The following is a 12,138-nucleotide window of genomic DNA, read 5'->3' on the forward strand; positions in this document are numbered from 1 at the left end:
CCTGCTAATCAGTAGCAAAAATCCCTCCCCCTCCTCCCTCAGCTTGCTTACCTTAGCTGCTGGTCGCAACGCCTTGCTGTAAACCCTGCAATCCATTGCATCAGCAAGCAACTGAATCTCCCTGCCTGCAATCAAGCAGGCAGGGAGTTGTGGACTTCAACACCCAGAATTCCTCAGCCAGCAAAGCAAAGCTGGCTGAGGAATTCTGGGAGTTGAAGTCTACAAGTCTTAAAGTTGCAAAGGTTGGAGACCCCTGTTCTATTGGGTAAGTTTTTTTCCCCTTTGGGAGCTTTAAAAAAATAGTTAATTGGGTTTTTTTTATTGTTCTTTTTTTTAGACCTAGCCATTTAAAGTTTAGGAAGTTTTAAATTTAGCTGCTTTTATATAAAAATAAAAATAAAATAAAATAAAATAATATTTGTGCAGCTTTCTGAGATTTAGTGTGTTTCTGTAGTGTTTCACTCTAACTACACAAACACACAAAATCTCACAAAGCTGTATGTGGAATTTTGTGTATGTAAAGTGTGAAAGTTGTTTTTTTGGGCTTTTTGTGGCTGTGTGAGGTTCCTGCTTGTTGCAGGGGCCATTTTGGGTCTAGCACAGCTGCTTTTACATTGTGGGTGAGCCAGTTGTGTTGTGTTGTGTTGTGTGTGTGTAAAGTGTGAAAGTTGTTTTTGGGGGCTTTTTGTGGCTGTGTGAGGTTCCTGCTTGTTGCAGGGGCCATTTTGGGTCTAGCACAGCTGCTTTTATATTGTGGGTGAGTCAGTTGTGTTGTGTTGTGTTTTGTAGGTTAAAAAAGGGCAAAGAAGTGACATTGACTTGGCCATGCCCACCTGACCAAGCCACACCCTCCTAGTCACCGTACCACCAAGCCCCGCCCACTAATTAAGCCACGCCCACAGAACCGGTAGCAACAATTTTTAGCTTTCACCCCTGGACTAAAATAAACAGCGAAAAATGTGAAGGCAGAAACAGTAAGATCAAAGTTATAACTTTTTCTAAGAATTCCTGAGGCTGCAGCTTGTATGGGAGAAAAATAAAGGCAAGGTAACAATATGATGATAGGTGTTCTCCTGCATTGTGAAGAAAGAGTGAGTCAGATAAGTACTTGAACTGCACAAGTCAGAGTCAAAAGAGAAAGAAAACTGACTTCAGAAAAAAAATGAACATACTGAGAATATCAATTTAATGAATATGAAGCTTTTTAGGCAGAGAGATGCAAGGAAAATATTTGAGACAAGGAAAGGAAATTCAGGTGGCCCCTGACTTCCAACCATTTGGTTGGTGACCATTTGATGTTACAATGACACTGAAAATAGTGACTTATGACAGTTTTTCACACTTAAGATCATTGCAACATTACCATGGTCATGCGGTCAAAATTCAGACGCTTGGCAACTGGCTCATATTTATCATGGGTGCAGTGTCCTGGGGTCATGTGGTCACCTTTTGTGACCTTCTAACAAGCAAAGTCAAAAGGGAAGCCAGATTCACTTAATAAATATAGTGACAACAATTGTAGCAAGAAAGGTTGTAAAACTCACTTAACATCTATCTCATTAACAACAGAAATTTAGCTAAATTCTGGTGGTGAGATGAGGACTACCTGTATAATAAAATCCAGGTTTTTCTTTTGTCTGTACATCAATTACATCAGGGGTGAAATGTAAAATTTGTTACTACCGGTTTTGTGGGTGTGGCTTGGTGGGAGGGTAATGTGATTGGGTGGGCGTGGCCAACTTTTTTTTTTTTAACTTTTCAAAGCATTTTTTCTAATGCTTTGAAAAGCCTCTGCCGATCAGGCAACTCAGCTGGTATCGTCAGAGAGGCTTTTTAAAAAATGCTTTGAAAAGCCTCTCTGACATCAGGCAACTCAGCTGAGATCGTCAGAGACTTTTCAAAGCATTTTTTTTACCACCTCTTCGGCCAAGAGGTTGCAGAAAAAAATGCTTTGAAAAGCCTCTGATGATCCCAGCTGAGCCTCATGATCATCAGAGGCTTTTTTTTTTTACTTTTAAAAGCATTTTTTCTACAACCTCTTCCTACGAAAAAATGCTTTTAAAAGTAAAAAAAAAAAAAAAGCCTCTGATGATCGTGCGGCTCAGCTGGACATGGTGGGGAGGCAGGGTTTTTTGCTACCGGTTCTCCAAACCACCCGCCGCCATCGCTACCGGATCGGACGATCCAGTCCAAACCGGGAGCATTTCACCCCTGAATTACATGTATGTAGTGGTCAATAGATGAATAAGTGCAAAAAGCTGGTGGATTCGAAGTTGAATTACAACACAGAAACCCCTCTGTCCTATTTTCATTAGCATCCCTAGATTTATGAGACAGAGTTTAGTCAGTCAGTTCATTCTTGTCAGTTAAAAGGAGCAAAGAAACTGTTGGGTGGTTTAGAAATTAAACATCTTAGCTAACCAATTGAAATGGAAAAATGTTTTTATTTTGTTCAATTTCTCTTTTTCAGTTACACTTTTTTATTAGAGGCAACCAACACTAGAGAACAGAAGTGGTGTGGCTTGTTACAAACCTTGTAACTATTCCATGGGGAATTTATTATTTAATGGCTCACTTAGATTAATTTATTTATTGGATCCTACCTTTTAATTAGGACCTCAAGGCAGGGCTCCTTTTTCTCACTTCCCCCCACAACAACCCAGTGAAATAGGCTGCGCTGAGACAAGCTGATTGTCTCAAAGTCACACTGCATCTCGAAACACATTATTGTAAAAACCATGAATATTTTTCACACTCAACGCTTTATGTGGATGGTGCAATGTCTACTTTATTATAAACACACAAATCAGCTTTCTATCCCAAGAAATTTACAATTTGAAATCTGTGAGCGGAGACTTAAAAAGATAAATGCTGAAATTAGGACCAACTGAAATACAAATTTCTAACTAACTCACTTCTTTTCAGAGAAATGTAAATGTTGCCACCACACAAATGTGATCATGATGTTTCATCCATTCAGTTGTGTCTGACTCTTAGCAATTCTGTGGGCCAGGTCTCTCCGTATCTTCTGATCTTGCACTACTTCCATCAAATGTACCCCTATTATTGTTTTTTTTTTTTAAATAAGTACAGGTAGTCCTCAACTTACAACCACAATTGAGCCCAAAATTTATGTTGCTAAGTGAGAAATTTGTTAAGTGAGTTTTGCACCATTTTATGACTTTTCTGGCCACATGTGTTAAGTGAATCACTGCAGTTGTTTAATTAGTAACACAATTGTTAAGTGAATCTGGTTTCCCCATTGACTTTGCTTGTCAGAAGGTTGCAAGATGATCACATGACCTTGGGTCATAAATGTGAGTCAGTTGTCAAGCATCCGAATGTAAATCATGCTGCAACAGTCATAAGTGTGAAAAATGGTCATAAGTCTTTCTTTTCAGTGCCGTTGTAACTTTGAACAGTTACTAAGTGAACTGTTGTAAGTTGAGGACTACCTGTAATATTGGAGTTGGGATATGAAGGAATAAATATGAAGAATAGGAATGAATCTATAAGGCACCTATACGTGCATGCATTATAATAATATAATGGTTACTTCCCAGTGCAGGTAAGCCAAGGTCTGAACTCATGCGCTCTCTTGGAAGGAAACAAATGAAGCCAGCTGCTCTTTGTCAACTTCCTCTAATTGGGGAGACAAATGAACAAGGAGAAAACAAGCCTCGCCTCTTTAACTACGGTCCCACCTCAAAAACCCCCCATCGTCGTTATGAGCTGCTTATGCATGCACATATGAACGAAGGTGGCTCAGTGGCTAAGACGCTGAGCTTGTCGATCAGAAAGGTCGGCGGTTCGAATCCCTAGTATAGGTCTAGACTAGGGGGTTGGACTAGGTGACCTCCAATGTCCCTCCCAACTCTGTTACTGAAGGCCGCCTTTTTTTTTTGCTTTCAGCTCAGAAAATGTAGCCCCACAATTGGGCTAGGTTGTCGCGTCCCTCTCGGAGAGCACCTTGCTTCCCTTCACCTGGGTCGAGTCTCTGGAAGTGAACCGTGAAGAGAGCAATTCTTTCCCCTTCCCTCCCTCCCTCCCCTTCGCCAGGCCAGGCAGCCAGCAGCAGCAGCAGCCAGGCACCAGTCACCCAATGTCACATTACATTCATTTGCAGCGTGTGCACGGGAGCGCAGAGCCCAGCCAGGGAGAGAGGAGACGCGCGCGCTCTCTCTCTCTCTCTCTCTCTCGCTCTCCCTCCTTTTTCTCACAGGAGCAGTTTTCCCTCTTCCCACCTCCCTTTTCGGCTTTTCCCAACTCCGCAAGTTGGGAGGCGCGCAAACCGCTTGCACCTGCTCCTTTTCCCCCTCTTTCTCCGCCCAACTTTCCTAATAGGGTCGCCGCCTTCTCCGAACATGAGGGGTTACAAACACACAGCGGCGAAGCCAGCAGCCCAGTCGGGGCTTCTGGGCTGAGGCGTGGGTAAGCGGACGGAGGCGAAGGCGGGGGGTGTCTCTTTCTCGTCCCCCCCTCCCCGGTGAAAAGAGCGCCAAACCCTGCCCGCCAACCTGTCTCCCCAGAAGGTAAGCGCCGCCAGCTCTTATTGGTCTCCCAGAGTGCGGGCTTCACACGGTTTTTACGGGCGGTGGAAACGGAGTGTTACTTGTTTCCTCGACGGTGAGCTTTAAAGTTGTCCTCTCTTTTTTTGGCGGGGGTGGGGGAGAGAAAGGCTAGACTTCGTTTTGACGTGGAGCTTGCGAGCGCGGACCGCGTTTGCTTGCCCGTTGGGTGTGCGGAGGACGGCGTCGGGGGGGTTTCCGCCCTCCCAAAATGGCCAGCGGTTCTGGGACAAGCTGGAAGGGCGAGCCAGCCCTGAGCCTGGGGAATTGCATGTGGGAACGGGCTGTACCATTCTATCGCGTTCTACCCGGTCGCCGCCCCTCCGGACTGCGCGGATGAATGAACAAAACGAAAGGAAACCACTTCGGGATTTAAAAACGGCGGCGGTTCCGGGCACAGTTTAATCGGCGGTGTCATTCCAATTCGTCCGATTCGGTTCCGAGTTATGCCTGCTTTAGGATTGGAGCGCAGAGCGAATGTGTTGGATGCAAAGTGAAGTCTGGTCGATTTCCATCAGCAGATGGATGGAATAATTCGACGGAATGTTTATTATTATGTCAGCCTCAAAGAGTTTTAATGTATTAAGTGCATTATTGTAGGACTGCGCTGATGAGAATAATGAAAAGGCAATATGAAATGTGTAATTTTCCCACCTGAACAAATATCCTGCCTTGGAATTCAGAAATAAACACCTTTCTCTACCTGTAAAGAGGATTGAACTGGGTTTAAGGTAATGAGCAAAGAAAATTTCAGATAGATATAGATGATTGATAGATATTTTATAGATATATGAATACATCTTTCCTGACTATTAACAAAGATTGAAACGTGAAATTTGAGTGAGAAAACTCCCCTCCCTTCTGATGTTCCTACTGGCCTTCTAAACCACTTTTTAATCATTTCCTTGTATTTGGAAACAAATAATTTACTGTAGTTTTAAATAAGATAACAGTGCAGTAGGTCATATTAAAAAAAAAGGCTAATAAGTACATAGCATGTCCATAATAAAAAAAATTCAAGAGTAAGCCGCAGTTCTGAAAGAGTTGTACCCCTATTTTTAAAGCTATGTTTTTTCAGTGTAAAACATTTAACTGGGTATATTCCTCTTGTAGGTTGTGAGGAAGTGATGCCTCTTAAATTTCTGCTTGATAATCTGTTCAAGGGACATATTTTCTGTCAAGATCTTATGCACTAGGAGAATACTCCCAATATGATTTCCACCAGTTTCTTAGCCATATAGTACCTGTGCATTGTTAACATTTGGTAACAAGTAGAAATTCCAGTAGAAGAAATATATATATAGTTCAGGAGTATGTATATGAAGATTTTCAGTCATCCAGGTAGAGTTGTCTGGAAGTTTGAGTCACGGCAACTGGACTTCCTTTTTGGTTTGAAATGTTTTGTTGCTTATCCAAGTTAGTTTCTTCAGTCTCAGTGAGCTTCCGGAGTAAACCCTGGAATCTTTGGTGCTCTCTGAGTCTTGTTTGCTTGCAGATGTTTTATTATCCAAATACATCAGTGTGAATGTGGAGTTTGTTTCCTACTTATATATAGTAGCTTGCCCTGCTATTGTTGGTGGGGGTGCAGTTTTCTCCTTGGTAGTTCTTTGATTAGGGTATTGTTTTCTGTTTGCTGGTATTAATTCCTGCTTATCTGAGTGTTGGCTGCTGGAGAGGATGTGTTCTGGTCTTTTTGTTTTATTTATTAGAGTCCCCCCCCCTTTATTACATTATAAGTAAGTCAAGGCAGAAAAATATATGTAATATTCCTTCCTCCTGTTTTCCCTACAATAATCCTGTGAGGTAGGTTGGTTAACTAAGAAAAAACGACTGGCCAAAGTCAGCTGGCATTCATGCCTAAGGCCAGACTAGAACTCGCAGTCTCCTGGTTTCTGTGCCAGCACTTCAACCTCTACACCAAACTGGTTTTTCCTTCTTAATTTTTTTTTAATCATCTCTTTCTCAATGTTGTGTCAGTGTGGTTTATCTGTGTGTCTGCTAATGGTTGATTTTAATTTTGAATGTAGAAATTCAACAGAAGTTTTTGGAACAGAGCAGATGTTGTTGGAGAAAATTGTGCCTCTTTGCGACATCAATCATTGAGGCACCTTGTCAAGAAAAAAGGCTATGCTAAGGTATCTCGTTATGTCAACACTAGATTGTAGAAAAGAGATAACTTTTTCAGAGATATGTAAGTATGAAGAAAAAAGTCCCAAACATTTTCTCTAGACGATCCTTGCCTTGGGGCAAGTATGGTGCTTGTCATAGAGGAAAGTTGGAATTGCCTGTTCAAACTATGTATCAAAAATATGTATCAACTCCACAATATGGAAGTATAATTTGGGAATTGATACATATATTGATACATATTTTTGTACATGTGTATCTTCATTCAGGTATACATAGTGCAAAGAGACAAGAATAATTTTGCACAGTCCTTCAAGTTCTTTTGTTTTGCTTCGGTGCCTGGCCAGAGGCAAATCTCTGAAGAGTAAAATTTCTTGATATTTTCAGGTCACAGTGCTCCATTAATTGCATATATTAATGCTGTTATTATTCTCATTAACCAGTAGCTAAATCCATATTTCAGACAACGGAGATTTAGGCCTGAGTGAGGATGTTTCAGTGACTACTAAGTAGGAACATCATGTACATCTTCCATAGTATCTATCCAATAGACATCTCCCACTCTTTCACATTCATGTCAGAAGCATCAAGGTACTTCGAGTTGAAAGGATTAGCTGATGACATCACCATTGCCTGCGGGCATGCTGGTTGGAGGCTCCTTTCATGTCCCCATTAATGTGCCTACCGAAGTGGTACCTATTTATCTACTCACGTTTGTGTGCTTTTGAACTGCTAGGTCAGGGGTGTCAAACTCAAGGTCCAGGGACCGGATCTGGCCCGTGAGGTGCTCAGATCTGGCCCGTGGGGCCACCTTGGAAACAGCAATGGACCAGCCCACACTGCCTCTGCCAGTGAAAATGGAGCTCCATTTTCTCTGGCAGAGGGTTGCAGGAGGCTGTTGCAGCCGAAAACGGAGCTCAGGAGCCCATTTTCTCTGGCAGAGCACAGGCACCCCTGACACAAGTGACATCGAGCTGGCCATGCCCACCCTGGCTCCCCAAGGTCAAATACAACCCTGATGTGGCCCTCGATGAAATCAAGTTTGACACCCCTGTGCTAGGTGGGCAGGAGCTGGGGCAAATGATGGGAGCTCACCCCATCACACAGCAGCACTCGGATCGTGAACACAGGCTTGCTAATTGTCACCCCAGCTTTCTAACCACATGAGCCACTACACTTTCTCAGAGACAGGTTGTCCATGATTAAAACAAAATTGGAAATGACCTTTTTCTTAATATTTATTATTGGTAACTACTTTAATTTTATAAAATTAATATGTACTCGATTGAAGATCATGTGAATATTAGTGATTTATAGTTCTGTTCTCAGTACCATGCATTCATATGTATATATTGAAAATTGGGCTCATATTGAACTAAAATGTCTACCAAGATTCAATAAAAGAATTGTGAATCCTAATTAATTAGTAAATCTTTGACTTGGAGAGAGATTTATTGATAACCTCATTCACATGAGCTGCTACATGGAATACTTTGCCACTTCTTTTTCCAGGAACTATTTATTTCTTGGCCTGCTCCTAAGATTTTTTTTAATGACTCTCAATCCAAACACTATTCAGATGAATCCTTAATTTTCTTTTTTGAGATCAACCAAGGTTAGCTAGATGCTGGTGTTATCATCTCAGTTTTGGAGTGAACCACTGTGTGAATACTGAGTGTTGCTAATACGTTAAAATAAGTTGTGTAACAATGGAATAAATCTTGATGCAGAAACCCTTAAACAGTTTAAAGCTTCCTAGATCTTTTTTTTTTTTTTTTTTGGCCATGTAGCCCATACAAATTTAAATTTTGCCTATTTCCTTTGACCAGTTTAGTTTGAAACTAGAGGAAAAGCCGGATTGCCTGATTTCCTGGATAGAGAAGAGATGCAGTTGCAACATATTGTATTTTCTCCAGCAAAACATGCTCACTTAGGGAGGAAAATTGATACACAAGTGTATATTATGTTTTTCTTGGAATAGATTTGTACTACATTATTGAATCTGTACATTATCAGTCTTATGTAGTAGCACTAACAAAGATGCAAATACTTATCTGCCACTTGTCTGCAAGTAAGAATGAGAAAAAATTCTAACGACTTGAAGAACTTAATCCATTTCATATTTCCCAATGTTATCCTTATATTTGATTTTCATGCATTTCATCAAAGATTGTATTGTTCTATTAAAAATCAAACCTTAAACAGTATATTCCATTTGTCAGCAGCAACAACAAAGTTAAGCTTTTCAAATGATAGGACCAGTGTTAATAAAGAGCTATTGAAATTCAGTGTGGGAAAACTTTAAAAAAAATAAATAAATAAAACAAGGGCATCTCTCCTAGAAAGGGAATATTATGAAATACAGAGCACTTTCTAATCGTAAAATATTTGATCTGTATGTTTGTGGGGGTTTTTTTCTCCAATATATTTCATATATTGTCTGTAGAGTTGCCTTTGGCAAGATAGACAGCATATAAATTGATAATCAATGTGAAAAAGTCCCATTGAATTTAATAAACCTCAGCAGGAACTTACTAGGATTTGCCTATGAATATATTAACTTATGGTCTGTTTTTGATTCAGGGAGCTCATAGTAAGGTTATCTGGCTATTGCTGAGGTGATGGACATCCATTCTTTCTTTTTGGGGTCTATTTTTTTTTGTCATTGTAAAGGGATGCAGTATTCATTTTAAGTGGTAGTTTCTAACCCATAAGAATGTAATTCTAACAGATGTAAATGTCTACCAGGAAAAGTTCCAGAACAAAAATAATATGTGAAAAAACTCTTATCTAAAATGAAATCATTATAGCATGTGTAAACACCCTGAAAATCAATTCACACTCTGCCCAGGTTTTGGAAAATAGGGATTGTGTTATTGTTTTCAAATTTGAATCCCCACCCCCCCATGGAGGAATCAAAACTGGGATTTTTTGAGATGTTACATCCATGATCTTGCAACCACATTTCAATCTCTGTGTTGCCTTTTCTTCAGAGTAAAGATAAGTCTGATCTTTAAAAAGTGTACCTATCAGTAGTCCGCAGTGTTGCCTGTGTATATACTGATTTGATGGAGTGAGATAAAAGATAAGATCATGTACATTTCTTGATGCCCAATCTCCCACCTGCTAATAAGCAAAGCCTTCGGAGAAGTGCAAAATATCTCTCATGAGTGTCATAGAGTTTGAAATGATAAAATGAGCTGCACAGCCTGGGCTGTGTTAGAGGAAGTTATGTGTTTAATTAGCCCATCCATTACTACACTTCATATAGAAATTGAACATAAAAAGATGAGAGTAGTACATTTCTTCTGAAGTACTAATTTTCTAGTATTTTGCATTACATGAAAGAACAATCACAATGGATAACCATACCTGCAGTTTGAAGTGGATTCCCATTACCTATGCCAGTGATGGCTAACCTTTTTGCCATTGTGTGCCGGGTGGGGGGGGGGTCGTGCATGCACGTGGCCACACCCATAATTCTATGTGCCCGCCCCCAAACATGCACGCATGACCCCCCCACTCCCCGCACATGATGGCCTGGTAGGCCCGTTTTTCTCTCTTACCTGGCTCCAGAGCCTCTCTAGGAGTCTGGGGAGGGCAAAAACGGCCTTCCCCACCCGCTGGAGGCCCTCCAAAGGCCAGAAACAGCCCGTTGGAACCGGAAGTTGGCAAATGGGCCATTTTTGGTCTCTGGAGTACCTCCAAGGTGGGGGGCGGGAAAGGGTGTTTTTACCCTCCCAGATTCCTAGAGGCTGGGGACAGCAAAAAACAGACCTTCCAGTCCCACCAGGAGTTGGCAAACGGGCCGTTTCTGGCCTCTGGGGAGGGGGGGAGGCTGTTTTCATCCTCCCCAGACTCCTAGAAAGACTCTGGAGCCAGGTGAGAGAAAAACGGGCCTTCCCCACCACCCCGCTGAGGCCCTCTGGAGGCAGGAAACAACCTGTTTCCCTACTTCTGGTCTGAAGGCCTGAAAATCAGCTGGAGGAGCTGAGCTCGTGTGCCCAGTGATATGGCTACGTGTGCCACCGGTTCACCATCACGGACCTATGCTGTACTTAAATTAGGATGTCTTAGTTATGTATTATTGAATGTATCTGTCATCTTGTTTAAACTGGAAAACTTTGCTATGCATGAAAGATTACTTGCTGGTTTTGCTTCCACTCTGGTTACTTGAAATGGTGTCCATAAGCAAGTTTTCCTTCCCTGTCTGAGCCAGTTGCAAAGGATCCGAACTAGTTGGAGCAGGACCTGCGATTGGGCCTATGATATATTAAAAGTACATTCCCTCCCCCCCCCCCGGTTAAATTAAGATGAATTCAATTTATTTGACGGAGAAGAGGACATATTAAAGAAAACCCATCTTCCTTTCCTTTTGACCAGTTCTAAATTTATTTTTTTCCTCTCTACTTTTGTATGTTTCATTCTAGTACCAAAGAAAACATCCAACCAGGTTTCTCAATTGGCACCTTCGAGATATACATGACTACAGATCTCATAATTCTCAATTACTGTGACTATGATTGATCCAGTATGGCCAGGGAATAGTAGTGAAACACAGCTGGATGGTGCCATGTTGTTCTGCATTTTTGTGTTGTTCCTTATCTTTTTCAGTGAGTGTATTAAGAACAACTTTGCAAATACCCATCCCCACCATTCTCTCATTCCAGTTCTGTTTTTCTGTTGGCTTCAATGTTTGAGTGATTGGCAGGGAAGGAGGAGGCTGGGTTACCAGATAACCTACTCAGGTTCATTATTTCACATTCACAGCTGGGAATCGGAGATCTGTCCCTGGAACATTTGTTCTTTATAAATAATTCTCATTTTATTTGTGTCAGCTCTACTTAAAACTGGTATACTGAGGATTTTTCTCTTTGAAACATGCCACAGGTAAGTTTTTACATAACAGTTGAACTGTGTGGGATAATAAGGAGAAAGATAAAGGTGCAGTGAAACCTTCCTTCCCATCAGCAAATGTCTTTCAAGGGAGAGTCAAATGAATTACACAAGCAGAACCAATGTAATCTGCTGGTCTGCAGTTCCGCTAAAAGATTTCAATTTTGTTTTAAGGGGTATGAATGTCAGATAATATATGTGTCTGTAGCCATTTCTCAGATCAAAAGTCCTTTTGAAAGTTTTGAACAAATGCCTAATTCTTTTCAAGAAAATTCTTTAACAAAACAACCATGCGATTGTTTCCAGAATAAAGGACAGCTAGAATTCTACCAAGTATTTTAGTGAAAGAAAAAAGGAACTTTTTCCCATTTTGATATTGCTGGCTTCCTATACATACTCACCAGGTGGAATTAAGCTAAGGGGTTTTAGCTTCTTTTTCCAAAATCAAATGCATATGTATTTGATGCACGTTAATTTAAAATTCCAACTTTATTGGCTTAAACTCTCTTTCAGTTCTGCATAAAGTACAATGAAGGCAGTAGCTGGT

General features: G+C 41.0%; 1 protein-coding gene across 3 annotated transcripts in view; it reads left to right on the plus strand.

The window, feature by feature from the left end:
- Window positions 1-4,141: 4,141 nt before the first annotated feature.
- The window catches only part of SHANK2 (SH3 and multiple ankyrin repeat domains 2), a 373,648-nt gene continuing 365,651 nt past the window's right edge, over window positions 4,142-12,138 (plus strand). For 2 of the 3 annotated variants that reach the window (XM_060687619.2, XM_034417321.3), the window contains exon 1: window positions 4,142-4,532. The gene's annotated coding sequence lies outside the window, so the exon portion shown is untranslated. The remainder of the gene's footprint in view (window positions 4,533-12,138) is intronic. The other variant, XM_034417322.3, reaches the window with a different exon arrangement.

The sequence above is a fragment of the Pantherophis guttatus genome, chromosome 1 (assembly GCF_059756535.1).
Source record: "Pantherophis guttatus breed Tessera chromosome 1, ASM5975653v1, whole genome shotgun sequence".
Lineage (NCBI taxonomy): Eukaryota > Metazoa > Chordata > Lepidosauria > Squamata > Colubridae > Pantherophis > Pantherophis guttatus.